Here is a 19,936-nt window from a genome sequence, read left to right as displayed (position 1 = left end):
TTGTCATTTATATGTATGGAGCTGCAGAGACTGTATACCATTTTGGTTTGTTTTCCGGTTTTACCCGAAGGGCCGTGTTTATCTTTCACTTTGCGTTAGGACAAATAAGAGCGGAACAGGAGGAGTTGCTCAATCGACATGACGTCACAGGAAGCAGCAGAATCACCTGCAGGAGTTCCTGCTGGGAAGTTCTTAGCCCCACAGCCCAAAGAATCAAAGTCCCTATTAACCAATTTAAAAATAGTGTCTTATCCCTGAAATATCACTTAGCATAAGTTGTGTTTATTTGTCTGCTCTTGCTGTCTTATCTGTCAAGAGAGGGGTGTCAAGGTGCAGGTGGACAATGGCAGGTGCAGATGCAACGCATGTGTTGTGAATTCTGTGGCCAAGCTCCCTCCTGTGGTCGTGAGTGGTACTTCGGCTGGTTCTGTCTATGAGCTTCCTTTGGTGGATGAGAGTGGTACTGCGGCTTCTGAGTTTCCTTCCTCAGGTGATGAGGTTAAGTCGTTAGGTGCTGCTCTATTTAACTCCACCTGGTGCTTTGATCCTGGCCTCCAGTCTATGTTCTAGTATTGGTCTTGCTTCCTCCTGGATCGTTCCTGTGGCCTGTCTATCCTGCATAAGCTAAGTTCTGCTTGTGTTACTTTTGTTTGCTATTTTTTCTGTCCAGCTTGCTATATTGGTTTTTCTTGCTTGCTGGAGGCTCTGAGACGTTAGTCGGTGCGGAGGGTCTTTTTGCCCCTCTGCGTGGTTGTTTGTAGGTTTTTGTGTTGACCGCAAAGCTATCTTTCCTATCCTCGGTCTATTCAGTAAGTTGGGCCTCACTTTGCTAAATCTATTTCATCTCTGTGTTTGTATTTCATCTTTACTCACAGTCATTATATGTGGGGGGCTGCCTTTTCCTTTGGGGAATTTCTCTGAGGCAAGGTAGGCTTATTTTTCTATCTTCAGGGCTAGTTAGTTTCTCAGGCTGTGCCGAGTTGCATAGGGAGCGTTCAGCGCAATCCACGGCTACCTCTAGTGTGGTGTGATAGGATTAGGGATTGCGGTCAGCAGAGTTTCCACGTCTCAGAGCTCATCCTATGTTTTTGGTCAATGTCAGGTCACTTTGTGTGCTCTGAACTTCAAGGTCCATTGTGGTTCTGAATTACCTGTTCATAACAGTACTGGAGGCCCAAAGTACTAATGCTTCTCAATAGAGGGAAAAGAGAAGTTCTGAGACCATTTTTTTTTCTTTGCACTGTGTTCTGTCTTTCTTTTCCCCTTTACATCAGGGTGGTTCAGAACACAGGTGTGGACATGGACATTCAGGGTCTGTCCTCTTTGATGGATAATCTCACTATAAGGCCGGCTTCACACTCAGCGTATGAAAATACGGTCCGTATATTACGGCCGTAATACGCTGAAATGTCCCGAAAATAGTGGTCCGTAGCTCCTCCGTAGGCAGGGTGTGTCAGCGTTTTTTGCGCATGGCATCCTCCGTATGTAATCCGTATGGCATCCGTACTGCGTGGTTTTCTCGCAGGCTTGCAAAACCAACATAACGCTATAGAAATGATCCATGTGTCCCAAAAAGAAAAAAAAATATATATATACTGTCTATATATATATATATATATATATATATATATATATATATATATATATATATATATATATATATATATATATATATATATATATTGTAGCGATTTCACTCACTCAGCTGCGACGGCTGACACTCAGGAGACGTGTTCCTTTAAAGTTCACTGGGTTTATTGCTTCATAAACCATGTGGCAAAACAACAGAAAGCAAAATAGCCTTTGGTTCAGGCAAAGGAAAACAAGTGTCCAGTTCATCTGGCTCAGTCCTGAAGCCGAACACACCCAGAGGGTTTCACCTCCACACATATCTCTTGTGTAAAGGATTAGCCAGTCTTATATAGGACTAACCACACCCAGTAATCTATCACATGATTAGCCATGTGGTCTGACATCACCACAGGTCCTGAAACACAAACATATGGTTATATAAAACAACGCAACATTCCGGACTACATTACAGCAACAAGGCACTTATGTGGCACATACCTCCCATCGACTACACACCCTTTAGCCATGCTACATACCTCCCCCCTCTGCCTAAAGCCGTGGGGCTTGGCACTTTCTCCCACTAAACAAGGGATTCTTGATAGGGCATCCGCATTACCGTGCAGCTTTCCGGCCCGATGTTCCACATGGAAACTGAAGTCCTGCAGGGATAAGAACCAACGGGTGACCCTAGCATTTCTACCCTTCGTTTCCCTCATCCACCTAAGTGGGGCATGGTCGGATATCAGTCTAAATTTACGTCCCAGCAGATAGTACCGTAATGTGTCCACTGCCCATTTTATGGCCAAGCACTCCTTCTCAACGACTGAGTAGTTCTTTTCAGATGAGGACAGCTTCCTACTCAGATAGAGAACAGGATGCTCCTCCCCATGTAGTTCTTGGGAAAGGACTGCTCCCACCCCAACATCTGAGGCATCTGTCTGAAGAATAAACTCTTTCTTGAAGTTTGGGGCCATCAGAACGGGTTGCTTACACAAAGCGTTTTTCATTTCTTGGAAGGCTGACTCTGTTTCTTCGGACCACTTAACCATTACTGGTTTTGTCCCTTTTAGCAGGTCAGTCAGAGGCGCAGCCATCGTGGCGAAGTTTGGGATGAACCTCCTGTAATATCCCACGATTCCCAGGAAGGCTTTAACTTGCTTCTTGGAAACTGGTTTTGGCCACGTTTGAATTGCCTCCACTTTACTGATTTGGGGTTTTATTTCTCCGTGACCCACTATGTATCCAAGGTACTTAGCTTCTTCTTTACCCAAGGCACACTTCTTTGGGTTTATAGTAAATCCGGCCTCTCTTATAGCATCCAACACCGCTTGGACTTTCTCCAGATGACTCTCCCAGTCCGGGCTAAAGATGACGATATCATCTAGGTACGCAGCAGCGTAGGCCTTATGGGGTGCAAGAACTCTATCCATAGCCCTCTGGAAGGTCGCCGGAGCTCCCTGTAGGCCAAACGGCATCCGGGCATACTGGAAGCATCCATCAGGTGTCGAAAAGGCTGTCTTCTCCTTGGCTTCCTGCGCCATGGGGATCTGCCAATACCCCTTTGTCAGATCCAAGGTGGATATATATCTGGCGTGCCCAAGCCTTTCGATGAGCTCATCAATACGGGGCATGGGATAAGCGTCGAACTTGGAGACCTCATTCAACTTCCGATAGTCGTTGCAAAACCTCCACTCTCCATCAGGTTTTGGGACCAGGACAATTGGGCTTGACCAACCGCTCTTGGATTCCTCAATGACTCCAAGCCTCAACATACGCTCCACTTCCTTGGAGATAACTTCTCGACGAGCCTCAGGAATACGATAAGGTTTCACATTCACCCGCACATGGGGCTCTGTTAGGACCTCGTGCTCTATGACCTTCGTGTATCCTGGCAATTCTGAAAACAGGTCCCTGTTTTTCTGGAGTAACTCCCGGCACTGCTGTTTCTGGGTTTTCGATAGCGTCTCTGCTATAGTAACCGCTCCAACCTCACCTTCTGGGTTGCTTAACAATGACGGAGTAACTGTCGGCTCTCTATCTTGCCATGGCTTGATGAGGTTGACATGGTAAACTTGGAATGGTTTCCGTCTTCCTGGTTGGTGAATTTTATAATTTACCTCACCAAGTTTCTCGACAACCTCATATGGCCCTTGCCATTTGGCCAAGAACTTGCTTTCCACCGTTGGAACTAACACCAGAACTCGGTCTCCCGAATTGAACTGCCTCACTCTTGCAGACCGGTTGTAGACCCTGGCTTGAGCTTCTTGTGCTTGGAGAAGGTGTTCTTTCACGATAGGCATCACCTTTGCAATCCTCTGCTGCATCAGGGCCACATGCTCAATGACGCTTCTGTGGGGCGTGATGTCGGCTTCCCAGGTTTCCTTGGCTATATCCAGGAGTCCACGTGGATGTCGGCCATATAGAAGCTCAAACGGTGAGAACCCTGTGGAGGCCTGTGGAACTTCACGAATGGAAAACATCAGATAGGGTAAGAGACAATCCCAGTCTCTATCGTCTTTCTCTATAGCTTTTCTCAGCATGCTCTTTAGAGTCTTGTTAAACCTCTCAACAAGACCATCTGACTGGGGATGGTACACCGAGGTCCTCAACTGGGAGATCTTCAGGGCTTTGCATAACTCCCTCATCACCTTGCTCATGAAAGGTGTACCCTGGTCAGTCAGGATCTCCTTTGGCAGACCTGTCCGGGAAAAGACATGGACCAACTCGCGGGCTATGCTCTTTGAGGAAGAATTCCTCAAGGGAATTGCCTCAGGATAGCGTGTGGCATAGTCCAGGATGACTAATATATACTGATGGCCCCGAGCTGATTTAACTAAGGGACCGACCAAGTCCATGGCAATTCTCTCGAACGGTACCTCAATAATGGCAGTGGCACAAGGGGGTTCCGGAAATGAGGAGTAGGAGCAGTTAGCTGACATGTAGGGCAGGACCTGCAATAGTTCACTATTTCCCGGTGACACCCAGGCCAATAGAACCTCTGCACAACCCGTTCCTGCGTTTTTTCCACCCCTAGGTGTCCACCCAAGATGTGTGAATGGGCCATGTCCAACACTTTCCGTCTATACGGACCCGGCACTATCAACTGCTCTACCAACTCCTCCCTTATTTTCGTGACCCGGTACAACAATTCCCCCCTCAACAGAAAATGGGGAAATCTTGTGTCTGCCCCCGGCTCCTGTACCACCCCGTCAATAACTGTGACATTATTAAAGGCTTCCGTCAGAGTGGGGTCCCTATGTTGGGCAGTCCCAAAATTTTCACCGGTAACCTCTAACTCCAGAATGTCAGATGTAGGGGATACTTCCTCCTCATCCCCAACCAGAACACAAAAAGGAAAGCTGTCTGCCTCTGGGTGTGGCGATACCGTTCCAGGGTTCACTGGTTCCCTGCCAGGGAGCTCAGAACCCTTTCCCCACAAATCCCAAAACAAACAGAAATCCCGGCCAATAATTATAGGGTGCAACAAGTCCTGAACTACGCCGACTATGTGGGATTCAGTGCCACATGCCGTTTCAATGTCCACCCTGGCCATAGGGTAGTCCTTTGCATCACCATGTATGCACCGCACTCCGACCTTCTTTCCTGGGAGCAGATGAAGAGGAAAAGTGGCCCTCACCAGGGTCACTAGGCTCCCCGAGTCTAACAGTGCCGTTACTGCTCGACCGTTCACCTTTACGGGACACGCTTGAGGTCCCTCGTTGGATGGAGAGTTCACACTACAGACTGGATACGCATAGTATGAACAACGGCGTCCCATGCTGCAGTCCATCTGCTCAGTGGCTTGGGAACAACGGGCAGCTATATGTCCTGGCTTGTGGCACCTCCAACAAATAACATCACCCGTGGGGACCTTGGGCACCACCTCCCCCGCCCTTTGTGACCTTGGACGCACCACCCCTTTTTGGGACTCAGCTGCCCTCTGGGACCCCCAGTACGGCATGGGCTGCCTCCCGAAGGAGCCTTCCAACCCTTGGTATCTCTCAACCAGCCCGATCAGCTCGTCGGCATTCTGGGGATCACCCTGGGCAACCCAAGACTGTATAGGCCTCGGGAGGGAATGGACAAACCGATCCATCATCACCCGTTCTACCATCTGTGCAGGCGCAGAGGATTCTGGCTGCAGCCATTTCTGGACCAGGTGCAACAGATCAAACATTTGGGAACGAGGTGGTTTGTCCCGGTGATAGCCCCAGGAGTGAACTCGCTGTGCCCTGACAGTCAGTGTCACCCCCAGACGTGCGAGAATCTCGGCTTTCAATTTGTGATACTCTTTGGCATCCTGCAAGGTCAAATCATAGTACGCCTTCTGGGGTTCTCCCGTCAGGTATGGCGCAAGTACCTCTGCCCACTGCTCTGGCGGAAGTTTTTCCCTCTCAGCGACCCTCTCAAACACCGTCAGGAAGGCCTCAACATCATCCCCGGGAGTCATTTTCTGCAATGCACGTCTTACCGTCTTCCGGACGTGGGTGTCATCAGCCAAACCTGGGGTTGGGGCGCTCGCCTTGCCCTGGATGGCGGTTGCAAGAAGCTGCATCTGCTGCTGATGCTCCTGCTGGCTCTGTTGTAACTGCTGCCGTTGCTCCTGCTGGCTTTGCTGCATCTGCTGCTGGCTCTGTTGTAACTGCTGCCGTTGCTCCTGCTGGCTCTGTTGTATCTGCTGCTGGCTCTGTTGTATCTGCTGCATCAACAGCCTGTTGGTCTCTTGCTGCCTTTGCTCCTGCTGGACCAAGTGTTTCAGCAGGTCCTCCATTTTCTCCGGCAATGCTTGCTGGCTTGCAACAGCCTTGACCCAGGCCATTCAAAAATAAACTCACGTCTCCGCTGGGAACGCTGCTCGCAGGTCTCCACCAATTGTAGCGATTTCACTCACTCAGCTGCGACGGCTGACACTCAGGAGACGTGTTCCTTTAAAGTTCACTGGGTTTATTGCTTCATAAACCATGTGGCAAAACAACAGAAAGCAAAATAGCCTTTGGTTCAGGCAAAGGAAAACAAGTGTCCAGTTCATCCGGCTCAGTCCTGAAGCCGAACACACCCAGAGGGTTTCACCTCCACACATATCTCTTGTGTAAAGGATTAGCCAGTCTTATATAGGACTAACCACACCCAGTAATCTATCACATGATTAGCCATGTGGTCTGACATCACCACAGGTCCTGAAACACAAACATATGGTTATATAAAACAACGCAACATTCCGGACTACATTACAGCAACAAGGCACTTATGTGGCACATACCTCCCATCGACTACACACCCTTTAGCCATGCTACAATATATATATATATTAGACACATATATGTATATATATTAATATTTATTCCAGCGCTATACAGCTTGAAAGCCGGTAATTCAATTACCGGCTTTTTCTTTCTCCTTCCTAAAAGCCGACATGATTTGAGACATGGTTTACATACAGTAAACCATGTCTTCTCTCCATTTTTTTTGCAGATTCCACACTACTAATGTCAGTAGAGTGTATCTGCAAAATTTGGCCGTTCTAGCTCTTAAAATAAAGGGTTAAATGGCGGAAAAAATTGGCGTGGGCTCCCGCGCAATTTTCTCCGCCAGAGTAGTAAAGCCAGTGACTGAGGGCAGATATTAATAGCCTGGAGAGGGTCCATGGTTATTGGCCCCCCCCCTGGCTAAAAATATCTGCCCCCAGCCACCCCAGAAAAGGCACATCTGGAAGATGCGCCTATTCTGGCACTTGGCCACTCTCTTCCCATTCCCGTGTAGCGGTGGGATATGGGGTAATGAAGGGTTAATGCCACCTTGCTATTGTAAGGTGACATTAAGCCTAATTAATAATGGAGAGGCGTCAATTATGACACCTATCCATTATTAATCCAATTGAATGAAAGGGTTAAATAAAACACAAACACATTATTTAAAATTATTTTGATGAAATAAAAACAATGGTTGTTGGAGTATTTTATTCTACGCCCAATCCAATCACTGAAGACCCTCGTTCTGTGAAAGAAAAAACATAATAAACCAACAATATACTTACCCTCCGCAGATCTGTAACTTCCAACGATGTAAATCCTTCTGAAGGGGTTAAAACATTTTGCAGCAAGGAGCTTTGCTAATGCAGGCTGCTCCTCGCTGCAAAACCCCGGGGAATGAGTCTAAATATAGATCAATGAGCTATATTTAGCTTCATTTGCGGTGAGGCGCCCTCTGCTGGATGTTCATAGATCGTGGGAAATTTCCTAGAAAGCTCCCAGGCTTTCTAGGCAAGTTCCCACGATCTATAAACAGCCAGCAGAGGGCGCCTCACCGCAAATGAAGCTAAATATAGCTCATTGATCTATATTTAGACTCATTCCCCGGGGTTTTGCAGCGAGGAGCAGCCTGCATTAGCAAAGCTCCTTGCTGCAAAATGTTTTAACCCCTTCAGAAGGATTTACATCGTTGGACGTTACAGATCTGCGGAGGGTAAGTATATTGTTGGTTTATTATGTTTTTTCTTTCACAGAACGAGGGTCTTCAGTGATTGGATTGGGCGTAGAATAAAATACTCCAACAACCATTGTTTTTATTTCATTAAAATAATTTTAAATAATGTGTTTGTGTTTTATTTAACCCTTTCATTCAATTGGATTAATAATGGATAGGTGTCATAATTGACGCCTCTCCATTATTAATTAGGCTTAATGTCACCTTACAATAGCAAGGTGGCATTAACCCTTCATTACCCCATATCCCACCGCTACACGGGAATGGGAAGAGAGTGGCCAAGTGCCAGAATAGGCGCATCTTCCAGATGTGCCTTTTCTGGGGTGGCTGGGGGCAGATATTTTTAGCCAGGGGGGGGCCAATAACCATGGACCCTCTCCAGGCTATTAATATCTGCCCTCAGTCACTGGCTTTACTACTCTGGCGGAGAAAATTGCGCGGGAGCCCACGCCAATTTTTTCCGCCATTTAACCCTTTATTTTAAGAGCTAGAACGGTCAAATTTTGCAGATACACTCTACTGACATTAGTAGTGTGGAATCTGCAAAAAAAATGGAGAGAAGACATGGTTTACTGTATGTAAACCATGTCTCAAATCATGTCGGCTTTTAGGAAGGAGAAAGAAAAAGCCGGTAATTGAATTACCGGCTTTCAAGCTGTATAGCGCTGGAATAAATATTAATATATATACATATATGTGTCTCACTGACATATATATATATATATACCTATTCTATGTGTACACATTTATTCTACCTATTGGACTGTAAGCTGTCAGTGTGATTTTACTGTACACCGCACTGAATTACCGGCTTTTCTCTCTAACAGCGCTGCGTATTTCTCGCAAGTCACACTGCTTGTCCGTGTGAAATCCGTATTTTTCACGCTTCCATAGACTTTCATTGGCGTATTTCTTGTGCAGTACGGTGACAAACGCAGCATGCTGCGATTTTGTACGGCCGTAGAAAGCCGTATAATACTGATCAGTAAAATACGGCAGATAGGAGCAGGGGCATAGAGAATAATTGTGCCGTATTTTTTGCGAGTTTTACGGACGTAGTTTCTGCGCTCTTACATCCGTAAAACTCGCAAGTGTGAAGCCGGCCTAAGAGTACAGAACATTCAAGATTTAGTGGTTCAGAATCCTATGTTAGAACCTAAAATTCCTATTCCTGAGTTATTTTCTGGAGATAGAGCTAAGTTTTTGAATTTTAAAAATAATTGTAAACTATTTCTGGCTTTGAAACCCCGCTCCTCTGGTGACCCAGTTCAACAAGTTAAGATCATTATTTCTTTATTACGTGGCGACCCTCAAGACTGGGCATTTTCCCTTGCGCCAGGAGATCCTGCATTATGTAATATTGATGCGTTTTTTCTGGCGCTCGGATTGCTGTACGACGAACCTAATTCAGTGGATCAGGCAGAGAAAAATTTGCTGGCTCTGTGTCAGGGTCAGGATGAGATAGAGATTTATTGTCAGAAGTTTAGAAAGTGGTCCGTGCTCACTCAATGGAATGAATGTGCGCTGGCAGCTATTTTCAGAAAGGGTCTCTCTGAAGCCCTTAAGGATGTCATGGTGGGATTTCCTATGCCTGCTGGTCTAAATGAGTCTATGTCTTTGGCCATTCAGATCGGTCGACGCTTGCGTGAGCGTAAAGCTGTGCACCATTTGGCGATATTATCTGAGCATAAACCTGAGCCTATGCAGTGCGGTAGGACTTTGACCAGAGCTGAAAGGCAAGAACATAGACGTCAGAATGGGCTGTGTTTCTACTGTGGTGATTCCACTCATGCTATCTCCGATTGTCCTAAGCGCACTAAGTGGTTTGCTAGGTCCGCCACCATTGGTACGGTACAGTCGAAATTTCTTTTGTCCGTTACTTTGATCTGCTCTTTGTCTTCCTATTCTGTCATGGCATTTGTGGATTCAGGCGCTGCCCTGAATTTGATGGACTTGGAGTTTGCTAGGCGCTGTGGGTTTGTCTTGGAGCCCTTGCAGTGTCTTATTCCATTGAGAGGAATTGATGCTACGCCTTTGGCCAAGAATAAGCCTCAGTATTGGACCCAGCTGACCATGTGCATGGCTCCTGCGCACCAGGAGGATATTCGCTTTCTGGTGTTGCATAATCTGCATGATGTGGTCGTGTTGGGGTTGCCATGGCTACAAGTCCATAACCCAGTATTAGATTGGAAATCAATGTCTGTGTCCAGCTGGGGTTGTCAGGGGGTACATGGTGATGTTCCATTTCTGTCTATCTCATCATCCACCCCTTCTGAGGTCCCAGAGTTCTTGTCTGATTACCGGGATGTATTCGATGAGCCCAAGTCCAATGCCCTACCTCCGCATAGGGATTGTGATTGTGCTATCGATTTGTTTCCTGGTAGTAAGTTTCCTAAGGGTCGACTGTTTAATTTATCTGTACCTGAGCACGCCGCTATGCGGAGTTACGTGAAGGAGTCTTTGGAGAAGGGTCATATTCGCCCGTCATCGTCGCCATTGGGAGCGGGGTTCTTTTTTGTGGCCAAGAAGGATGGTTCGCTGAGACCTTGTATTGATTACCGCCTTCTAAATAAAATTACGGTCAAATTTCAGTACCCCTTTGCCGCTGCTGTCTGATTTGTTTGCTCGGATTAAGGGGGCTAGTTGGTTCACCAAGATATATCTTCGTGGTGCGTATAATCTTGTGCGTATTAAACGGGGCGATGAATGGAAAACAGCATTTAATACGCCCGAAGGCCATTTTGAGTACCTGGTTATGCCATTCGGGCTTTCTAATGCTCCATCAGTGTTTCAGTCCTTTATGCATGACATCTTCCGAGAGTACCTGGATAAATTCCTGATTGTATACTTGGATGATATTTTGGTCTTCTCGGATGATTGGGAGTCTCATGTGAAGCAGGTCAGAATGGTGTTCCAGGTCCTGCGTGCTAATTCTTTGTTTGTGAAGGGATCAAAGTGTCTCTTTGGTGTTCAGAAGGTTTCATTTTTGGGGTTCATTTTTTCTCCTTCTACTATCGAGATGGACCCTGTTAAAGTTCAGGCCATTTATGATTGGACTCAGCCAACATCCCTGAAGAGTCTGCAGAAGTTCCTGGGCTTTGCTAATTTTTATCGTCGCTTCATCAATAATTTTTCTAGTATTGCTAAACCGTTGACTGATTTAACCAAGAAGGGTGCTGATGTGGTCAATTGGTCTTCTGCTGCTGTGGAAGCTTTTCAGGAGTTGAAGCGTCGTTTTTCTTCTGCCCCTGTGTTGTGCCAACCAGATGTTTTCCTTCCGTTCCAGGTCGAGGTTGATGCTTCTGAAATTGGAGTAGGGGCTGTTTTGTCGCAGAGAAGTTCTGATTGCTCGGTGATGAAACCATGCGCCTTCTTTTCCAGGAAATTTTCGCCTGCTGAGCGAAATTATGATGTTGGCAATCGAGAGTTGCTAGCCATGAAGTGGGCATTCGAGGAGTGGCGTCATTGGCTTGAAGGAGCTAAGCATCGCGTGGTGGTCTTGACTGATCACAAAAACTTGACTTATCTCGAGTCTGCCAAACGGTTGAATCCTAGACCGGCTCGTTGGTCGCTGTTTTTCTCCCGTTTTGACTTTGTGGTTTCGTACCTTCCGGGCTCTAAAAATGTGAAGGCGGATGCCCTGTCTAGGAGTTTTGTGCCCGATTCTCCGGGTTTGCCTGAGCCGGCGGGTATTCTCAAAGAGGGGGTAATTTTGTCTGCCATCTCCCCTGATTTGCGGTGGGTGCTGCAAAAATTTCAGGCTAATAGACCTGACCGTTGCCCAGCGGAGAAACTGTTTGTCCCTGATAGGTGGACGAATAAAGTTATCTCTGAGGTTCATTGTTCGGTGTTGGCTGGTCATCCTGGAATCTTTGGTACCAGAGATTTGGTGGCTAGATCCTTTTGGTGGCCGTCTCTGTCGCGGGATGTGCGTTCTTTTGTGCAGTCCTGTGGGATTTGTGCTCGGGCTAAGCCCTGCTGTTCTCGTGCCAGTGGGTTGCTTTTGCCCTTGCCGGTCCCGAAGAGGCCTTGGACACATATCTCTATGGATTTTATTTCGGATCTCCCCTTCTCTCAAAGAATGTCGGTCATTTGGGTGGTTTGTGATCGCTTCTCTAAGATGGTCCATTTGGTGCCCTTGTCTAAATTGCCTTCCTCCTCTGATTTGGTGCCATTGTTTTTCCAGCATGTGGTTCGTTTACATGGCATTCCAGAGAACATCGTTTCTGACAGAGGTTCCCAGTTTGTTTCGAGGTTTTGGCGAGCCTTTTGTGCTAGGATGGGCATTGATTTGTCTTTTTCCTCGGCTTTCCATCCTCAGACAAATGGCCAGACTGAACGAACAAATCAGACCTTGGAAACATATCTGAGATGTTTTGTTTCTGCTGATCAGGATGATTGGGTGTCCTTTTTGCCTTTGGCCGAGTTCGCCCTTAATAATCGGGCCAGCTCGGCTACTTTGGTTTCGCCGTTTTTCTGCAATTCTGGGTTCCACCCTCGTTTCTCTTCAGGGCAGGTTGAGTCTTCGGACTGTCCTGGTGTGGATACTGTGGTGGATAGGTTGCAGCAGATTTGGACTCATGTAGTGGACAATTTGACTTTGTCCCAGGAGAAGGCTCAACGTTTCGCTAACCGCAGGCGCTGTGTGGGTCCCCGACTTCGTGTTGGGGATTTGGTTTGGTTATCATCTCGTTATATTCCTATGAAGGTTTCCTCTCCTAAATTTAAGCCTCGTTTCATTGGTCCATATAGGATTTCTGAGGTTCTTAATCCTGTGTCTTTTCGTTTGACTCTTCCGGCTTCTTTTTCCATCCATAACGTGTTCCATAGGTCATTGTTGCGGAGATACGTGGCACCTGTGGTTCCATCTATTGATCCTCCTGCTCCTGTTTTGGTTGAAGGGGAATTGGAGTATATAGTGGAGAAGATTTTGGATTCTCGTGTTTCGAGACGGAAACTTTGCCTCTGATGTCCATGCTCCCGATCTGGTTTGTGCCTTTCATGTGGCTCATCCTGGTCGGCCTGGGGGCTCTGGTGAGGGTTCGGTGAGCCCTCCTCAAGGGGGGGGTACTGTTGTGAATTCTGTGGCCAAGCTCCCTCCTGTGGTCGTGAGTGGTACTTCGGCTGGTTCTGTCTATGAGCTTCCTTTGGTGGATGAGAGTGGTACTGCGGCTTCTGAGTTTCCTTCCTCAGGTGATGAGGTTAAGTCGTTAGATGCTGCTCTATTTAACTCCACCTGGTGCTTTGATCCTGGCCTCCAGTCTATGTTCTAGTATTGGTCTTGCTTCCTCCTGGATCGTTCCTGTGGCCTGTCTATCCTGCATAAGCTAAGTTCTGCTTGTGTTACTTTTGTTTGCTATTTTTTCTGTCCAGCTTGCTATATTGGTTTTTCTTGCTTGCTGGAAGCTCTGAGACGCAGAGGGAGCACCTCCGTACCGTTAGTCGGTGCGGAGGGTCTTTTTGCCCCTCTGCGTGGTTGTTTGTAGGTTTTTGTGTTGACCGCAAAGCTATCTTTCCTATCCTCGGTCTATTCAGTAAGTCGGGCCTCACTTTGCTAAATCTATTTCATCTCTGTGTTTGTATTTCATCTTTACTCATAGTCATTATATGTGGGGGGCTGCCTTTTCCTTTGGGGAATTTCTCTGAGGCAAGGTAGGCTTATTTTTCTATCTTCAGGGCTAGTTAGTTTCTCAGGCTGTGCCGAGTTGCATAGGGAGCGTTAGGCGCAATCCACGGCTACCTCTAGTGTGGTGTGATAGGATTAGGGATTGCGGTCAGCAGAGTTTCCACGTCTCAGAGCTCGTCCTATGTTTTTGGTCAATGTCAGGTCACTTTGTGCTCTGAACTTCAAGGTCCATTGTGGTTCTGAATTACCTGTTCATAACACGCATGCTAAGAAGAGAGGGGAAAGGAAGTTCCTGCACATATGGTGCTAGAAGAATGATGACGAAAATGAACCAACTACCCAAAAAGAGATAATGGCAGGCTACATAGCATGGCATTTTCAACCGTTCCTAGACATATTAGACTGGTAAATATGCCAAAAGTAGTTTTAACTTGTGTAGGAGCAAGACCATGATTTTGTGTAGGTTTGGAATAAAAGCACATGTAAGCCACATGTTATTTCTCATTGATTATAGCAATATTGTTATGAACTTGAGAATCAGTTACAGGTATAATAAAATAATTGGCATGAAAAAAAAAATCTGGCCTTCTCCACCCCTTAAAGGGAACCTGTCACCCCGTTTTTTGAGATTGAGCTATAAATACTGTTAAATAGGGCCTGCACTGTGTGTTCCTATAGTGTATGTAGTGTACCCCGATTCCCCATGTATGCTGAGAAATAACTTACCAAAGTCGCCGTTTTCGCCTGTCAATCAGGCTGGTCAGGTCGGGAGGGCGTGGTGACATCGCTGGTTCTTCCTCAGCTTTACGTTGGTGGCGTAGTGGCGTAGTGGTGAACAAGCAGCGCGCGATCTGTGCTGTCATCCCTTTCGTTGTTGGGGGCGGCCATCTTCCTGGGGCCGCGCGTGCGCAGATCGAGTGCTCTGCTGCACGGGGCTTCAGGAAAATGGCCGCGGGATGCCGCGCGTGCGCATTAGAGATCGCGGCGGCCATTTTCCCAAAGCCGAGATGCAAACTATGGTCATCTGGTGTCATCCACACCAACATCACGGGGATCGCCACTAATCACCACCACTAGAGAGCGGACAGTATGAAAAGCAGCGTTAACCCTGCACACCCACAGCCGTGTGCCCATTTACACTGTGCACCAGAGTGCCAGACACCAAGCAACGACACTAACCACCATGATGGCAAGAAAGGATCCGACCCATGCCCAATATACCGGGTGCCATATACCGGGTGCCATATCCCATCAGGGGTGCCACAAGGGCATCCGAAGGGCTTCCACAGAGATCCAGCCAACGTGCTGGGAAAAACGATGACATTTGATGTTTGTTTTGACTCCTGAGCGCTTGGCAGGATCTTTACGTAGAAGATAAAAAAGAGCAATATGTGTAAGATTTTGGACACAACCAGTGTTACCACTAAAGCCTGAAACTAGCAAATGTTTATCCTAGACTTGTATAGCACGGCATGGCGTCTTATATCAATAACACACGGACCTTCTTCCCGATAATCTTCATGCCGGATTGCTTTTCATCAAATAGTGCACGATGATACTTGCGCTCACTAGTAATCATTTTATTTAAGATGATGCCAACTGCATACCAGTCCACTCCGGCACCATACTTCTTCCCAGACAGCATCTTCCATAAAGGAGAGAACAGTCACTAAAAAGGTGAAAACCTTCTATAAGGAACTATAGCCTGGAGCAGAATCATTAATACACCAGCTATACAGTAGCAGAGACGCCTTGTGCTCACCTCAGGAGCCAAATATTCTTCAGTCCCAGCACGATTGATTTCTGTGCAGTCTTCAAACATGTTTTCAAGAGCGAAACTGAAATCTGTGATTTTAATATGGCCTGTTTAGGCCACCAGGATGTTTTCAGGCTTAAGGTCTCTAAAATATATGAAAAAATATAGGATAATAAGTCGCTGTTCATTATGTAATACGTTATCTGTAAATATTCTGCTCCATTGTGATAGATTAGTATGTAAGAAGAACTTTATCACATTCACTAGCTGTAATGCTTTAGGGAGCTGGGCTGACCTTGTGACATATATTTAGTATATAGACCTTTACAGATATTACATGAATAGTTATTAACTGTGTATGATGCCCTTAGAATGGAGAAACTGGATGCCGCACACAAGCCCGTTTAAGCCACCAGGATGTTTTCGGGCTTAAGGTCTCTAAAATATATGAAAAAATATGGTATAATATGTTGCTGTTCATTATGTAATACATTATCTGTAAATATTCTGCTCCGTTGTGATAGATTAGTATGTAAGAAGAACTTTATCATATGCACTAGCTGTAATGCTTTAGGGAGCTGGGCTGACCTTGTAACATATTTAGTATATAGACCTTTACAGATATTACATAAATAGTTATTAACTGTGTATGATGCCCTTAGAATGGAGAAACTGGAAGCCGCACACAAGCTCAGCAGCACAGAATCTGGCACAAGAGAAAATGACTAAATCTAATATGCGGAGGAGATGACAGGAGAACTAGTACTATGGGTCAATAGACTTTTAGGTGAAATGCTTTATATCACACATAACCATAGATTTACAGGACATAATTGTCAGATTGTAGGCCCCCTATCCATCAGCAGCATCTCAATTCCCATTTTTCCTCACCAACATGTCTGAAATGCCTGAAATTATTCATATGCACTGCTATTCAAGATAATTATGGTGAAAAATATGGGAACAGCCATACACTGTTTCATCATCTACCATAGGGTTATATGGAGACATGACATGCATGTTTGATAACCATTCATACATCTCCTCCTCACCGTGGATTTGATAATGTGGAGGAACTGCTTATTGGATGGACCAACTTTGGACATAGGAATAATTGACAGTCTTCTGGATAGGTGATAAGGTGATAAATTACATTAGTGGGAAAGAACTTCAGAGCTAATGAACATCATGTATAATTTACAATAAGGATAATAGTTATATCTAATGAAACTATAAATAAATTATTGTATGTCAGAATGTATGTTCAACTAACGCTGTAACTTGTCCAACGTCATTGACTGATAATGCAGCTCACGTTTGGAGATAACATTTTACCTTGCATTGGGGATGTCAAGCCGCCACTTCATCTCTAAGAAGACAAAGAAGTCCCCACAGCTCATGTATTCCAGTCCAAGTAGAATAAGCATCTGTTACATAGAAGAAACATCTACAAATAGACTTGCCATATGCTATGACAGGGATAACATATATGCTTGTATATGTAGCTATTCTTCCCAAGAAGCGTTCCATGGCTGCATAAAAAGTATTAGGAACACTGAGGAACAGTTCATTAAATTACCCATAAATTTTAAAAACTTTGATACACAGTGGAGTCATAATACCGCTGTACTTCCAGTACAGTTTTAAAGGACAACCAGTTTGACAGTCACAGCAGGTTTCTGTCCTGATGAAGAGGTCCTGCGTGGCCTCGAAACGCTTTGACCGTGTAAACCTGCAATAAATATTTTAATCTTCCTTCCGTTTGATGCTTTGTGAATATACCATAAGCAGCGCATGAGTGACATCTCCTTCCTGACTTCTACTGTTCGATCTTTTCAATGACTGATGTCCTTGCAGCGGCTGACATATATTCATTTCTCTGCTAGTTACAGGTTACTTTTAGCAACAAAACCAGGTGAGTGGATTTTTTTCCCTGTCACCTCTATTTTTTATTGGTTAAGACCCTATTGCACTTTCTTTTGTGCCCAGTCTCTCATCTTCAGGGTTTATTTTTCACACACTAAAGGTACCTTCACACATAACGATTTCATTAACGATATCAATGCAACGTCACGCTTTTTGTGACGTAGCAATGATCCCGCTAACGATCTCGTTATGTGTGACAGCGACCAATGATCAGGCCCCTGCTGGGAGATCGTTGGTCGTTGGGGAATGATCAGGACCTTTTTTTGGTCGCTGATCACCCGCTGTCATCGCTGGATCGGCGTGTGTGACGCCGATCCAGCGATGTGTTCACTTGTAACCAGGGTAAACATCGGGTTACTAAGCGCAGGGCCACGCTTAGTAGCCCAATATTTACCCTGGTTACCATTGTAAAAGTTAAAAAAAATAAACAGTACATACTCACATTCCGATGTCTGTCACGTCCCCCGCCGTCAGCTTCCCTGCACTGACTGTCAGCGCCGGCCGTAAAGTCACACAGTCACAGTCAGTGACTGACACAGTCAGTGCGGGAAGCTGACGGCGGGGGACGTGTCAGACATCGGAATGTGAGTATGCACTGTTTATTTTTTTTAACTTTTACAATGGTAACCAGGGTAAATATCGGGTCACTAAGCGCGGCCCTGCACTTAATAACCTGATGTTTACCCTGGTTACCTGGGGACTTCGGCATTGTTGAAGACAGTTTCAACGATGTCGAAGTCGTTCCCCTGATCGTTGGTCGCTGGAGAGAGCTGTCTGTGTGACAGCTCCCCAGCGACCACACAACGACTTACCAACGATCACGGCCAGGTCGTATCGCTGGTCGTGATCGTTGGTAAGTCGTTTAGTGTAACAGTACCTTAAGCCAAAGTGTTTACTGATACCATCTTGGGGTAGATATGATGTTTTCATCGCATTTTATTGCAATGGTGAGGAAGTAAATAAAAATGTAATTCTGGGGTGATTTGATCTTTTGTGTTTTCTTTCATGTTTTTAAAAACTTTTTTTTCACTGTATTTAATAGTCCATTTAGGGGACTTGAATCTGAGATCATCTGACACTTGTGCTATACACAGAAATGCATCAGCTATGGAGCACCGATGGGGGAAAGGAATGGCGCACCCCCCATCTGCTCGTGTTAAATGCTGCTGCCTCCTTTCTGACCTCTCTATTCTCCTTGGAGGTCTCCTGAACCGGAAGTGTCATGCAGCGCCGCCTTATTACCTTGCCTCTTCCTTTCCCCTGTGCCTGATGCTCATTTGTTTATCGCAATTGGTCTTGGCCACACAACTATCTGTGCACCTTGTTTCCTGACTTAGTCCTTTCTTTGTTATTCTCAGATCCAGTCCTGTGTATCTGTCCTGTTAGCCCTGTGTTTTCTGCTGTGCCTGCCGGTCCCGTGGCTCTGCCTTGTTCATCAGTCCTGTGTCTCGGCCGTGCCTGCCAGTCCTGTGTTTCCCTGTGTCTGGCCGTGCCTGCCAGTCCTGTGTTTCCCTGTGTCTAGCCGTACCTGCCAGTCCTGAGTATTCCTGTGTCGAGCCGTATCTGCCTGTCCTGTGTTTGTGCTCCTGTTTCCCGCTTGTCAGTTCCCTTCCTTCGTCCAGTCCGTGATTTGCTCCCTAGTCCATCCTTGTTTCCCAGCTGCCGTGGCGATAGTCTCCCGCGGGTCTGCCCCTAACGCTCCCTGTATAGGGGGTGGTCCATCTGGTCAGCTCGACCGAGGGAGGATCGTTGTCACGGTCTAGTGGGTCCACTCCTTGAGTCCTCACAGTAGCATCAGGCCATGGACCCCGCTGGTGTCTCTGCTACCCAAAAGGAGTTACTTTTTCCTACGGGAGAACCAGACTACTAGAACTCTGTGTGGCATTGACCTGGTCTCTAATCTGAGCTGCTGTTAACCTGCGATTTCTGAGGCTGGTGACTCGGATAAACTTATCCTCAGAAGCAGAGGTGACTCTTGGTCTTCCTTTCCTGGGGTGGTCCTCATGTGAGCCAGTTTCTTTGTAGCGCTTGATGGTTTTTGCAACTGCACTTGGAGACACTTTCAAAGTTTTCCAAATTTTTCGGACTGACTGGCCTTCATTTCTTAAAGTAATGATGGCCACTCATTTTTCTTTACTTAGCTTCTTTTTTTCTTGCCATAATACAAATTCTAACAGTCTATTCAGTAGGACTATCAGCTGTGTATCCACCAGACTTCTGCACAACACAACTGATGGTCCCAACCCCATTTATAAGGCAAGAAATCCCACTTATTAAACCTGACAGGGCACACCTGTGAAGTGAAAACCATTTCCGGTGACTACCTCTTGAATCTCATCAAGAGAATGCCAAGAGTGTGCAAAGAAGTCATCAAAGCAAAAGGTGGCTACTTTGAAGAACCTAGAATATAAAACATAATTTCAGTTGTTTCACACTTTTTTTGTTAAGTTTATAATTCCTTATGTGTTAATTCATAGTTTTGATGTCTTCAGTGTGAATTTACAATTTTCATAGTCATGAAAATACAAAAAAAATCTTTAACCCCTTCCCGACCTTTGACGCCACGTAGGCGT

At 46.0% G+C, this 19,936-nt stretch overlaps 1 protein-coding gene across 5 annotated transcripts in view; it reads right to left on the bottom strand.

Moving 5' to 3' along the window:
- Positions 1–19,936, bottom strand: part of NUDT15 (nudix hydrolase 15) — a 161,473-nt gene that overhangs the window by 111,746 nt on the left and 29,791 nt on the right. For 2 of the 5 annotated variants that reach the window (XM_069758286.1, XM_069758288.1), the window contains 2 exons: positions 15,444–15,582; positions 15,289–15,350 (listed from right to left, as the gene is read on the bottom strand). The gene's annotated coding sequence lies outside the window, so the exon portion shown is untranslated. Of the gene's footprint in view, positions 1–15,182; positions 15,205–15,288; positions 15,351–15,443; positions 15,583–16,772; positions 17,069–19,936 lie in introns of those variants that run through there. The other 3 variants (XM_069758289.1, XM_069758290.1, XM_069758287.1) reach the window with 3 other exon arrangements.

The sequence above is a fragment of the Ranitomeya imitator genome, chromosome 3, assembly GCF_032444005.1.
Source record: "Ranitomeya imitator isolate aRanImi1 chromosome 3, aRanImi1.pri, whole genome shotgun sequence".
Lineage (NCBI taxonomy): Eukaryota > Metazoa > Chordata > Amphibia > Anura > Dendrobatidae > Ranitomeya > Ranitomeya imitator.
Note: the sequence above shows the minus strand (reverse complement) of the source record. Positions and strands in the feature narration are given on the sequence as shown.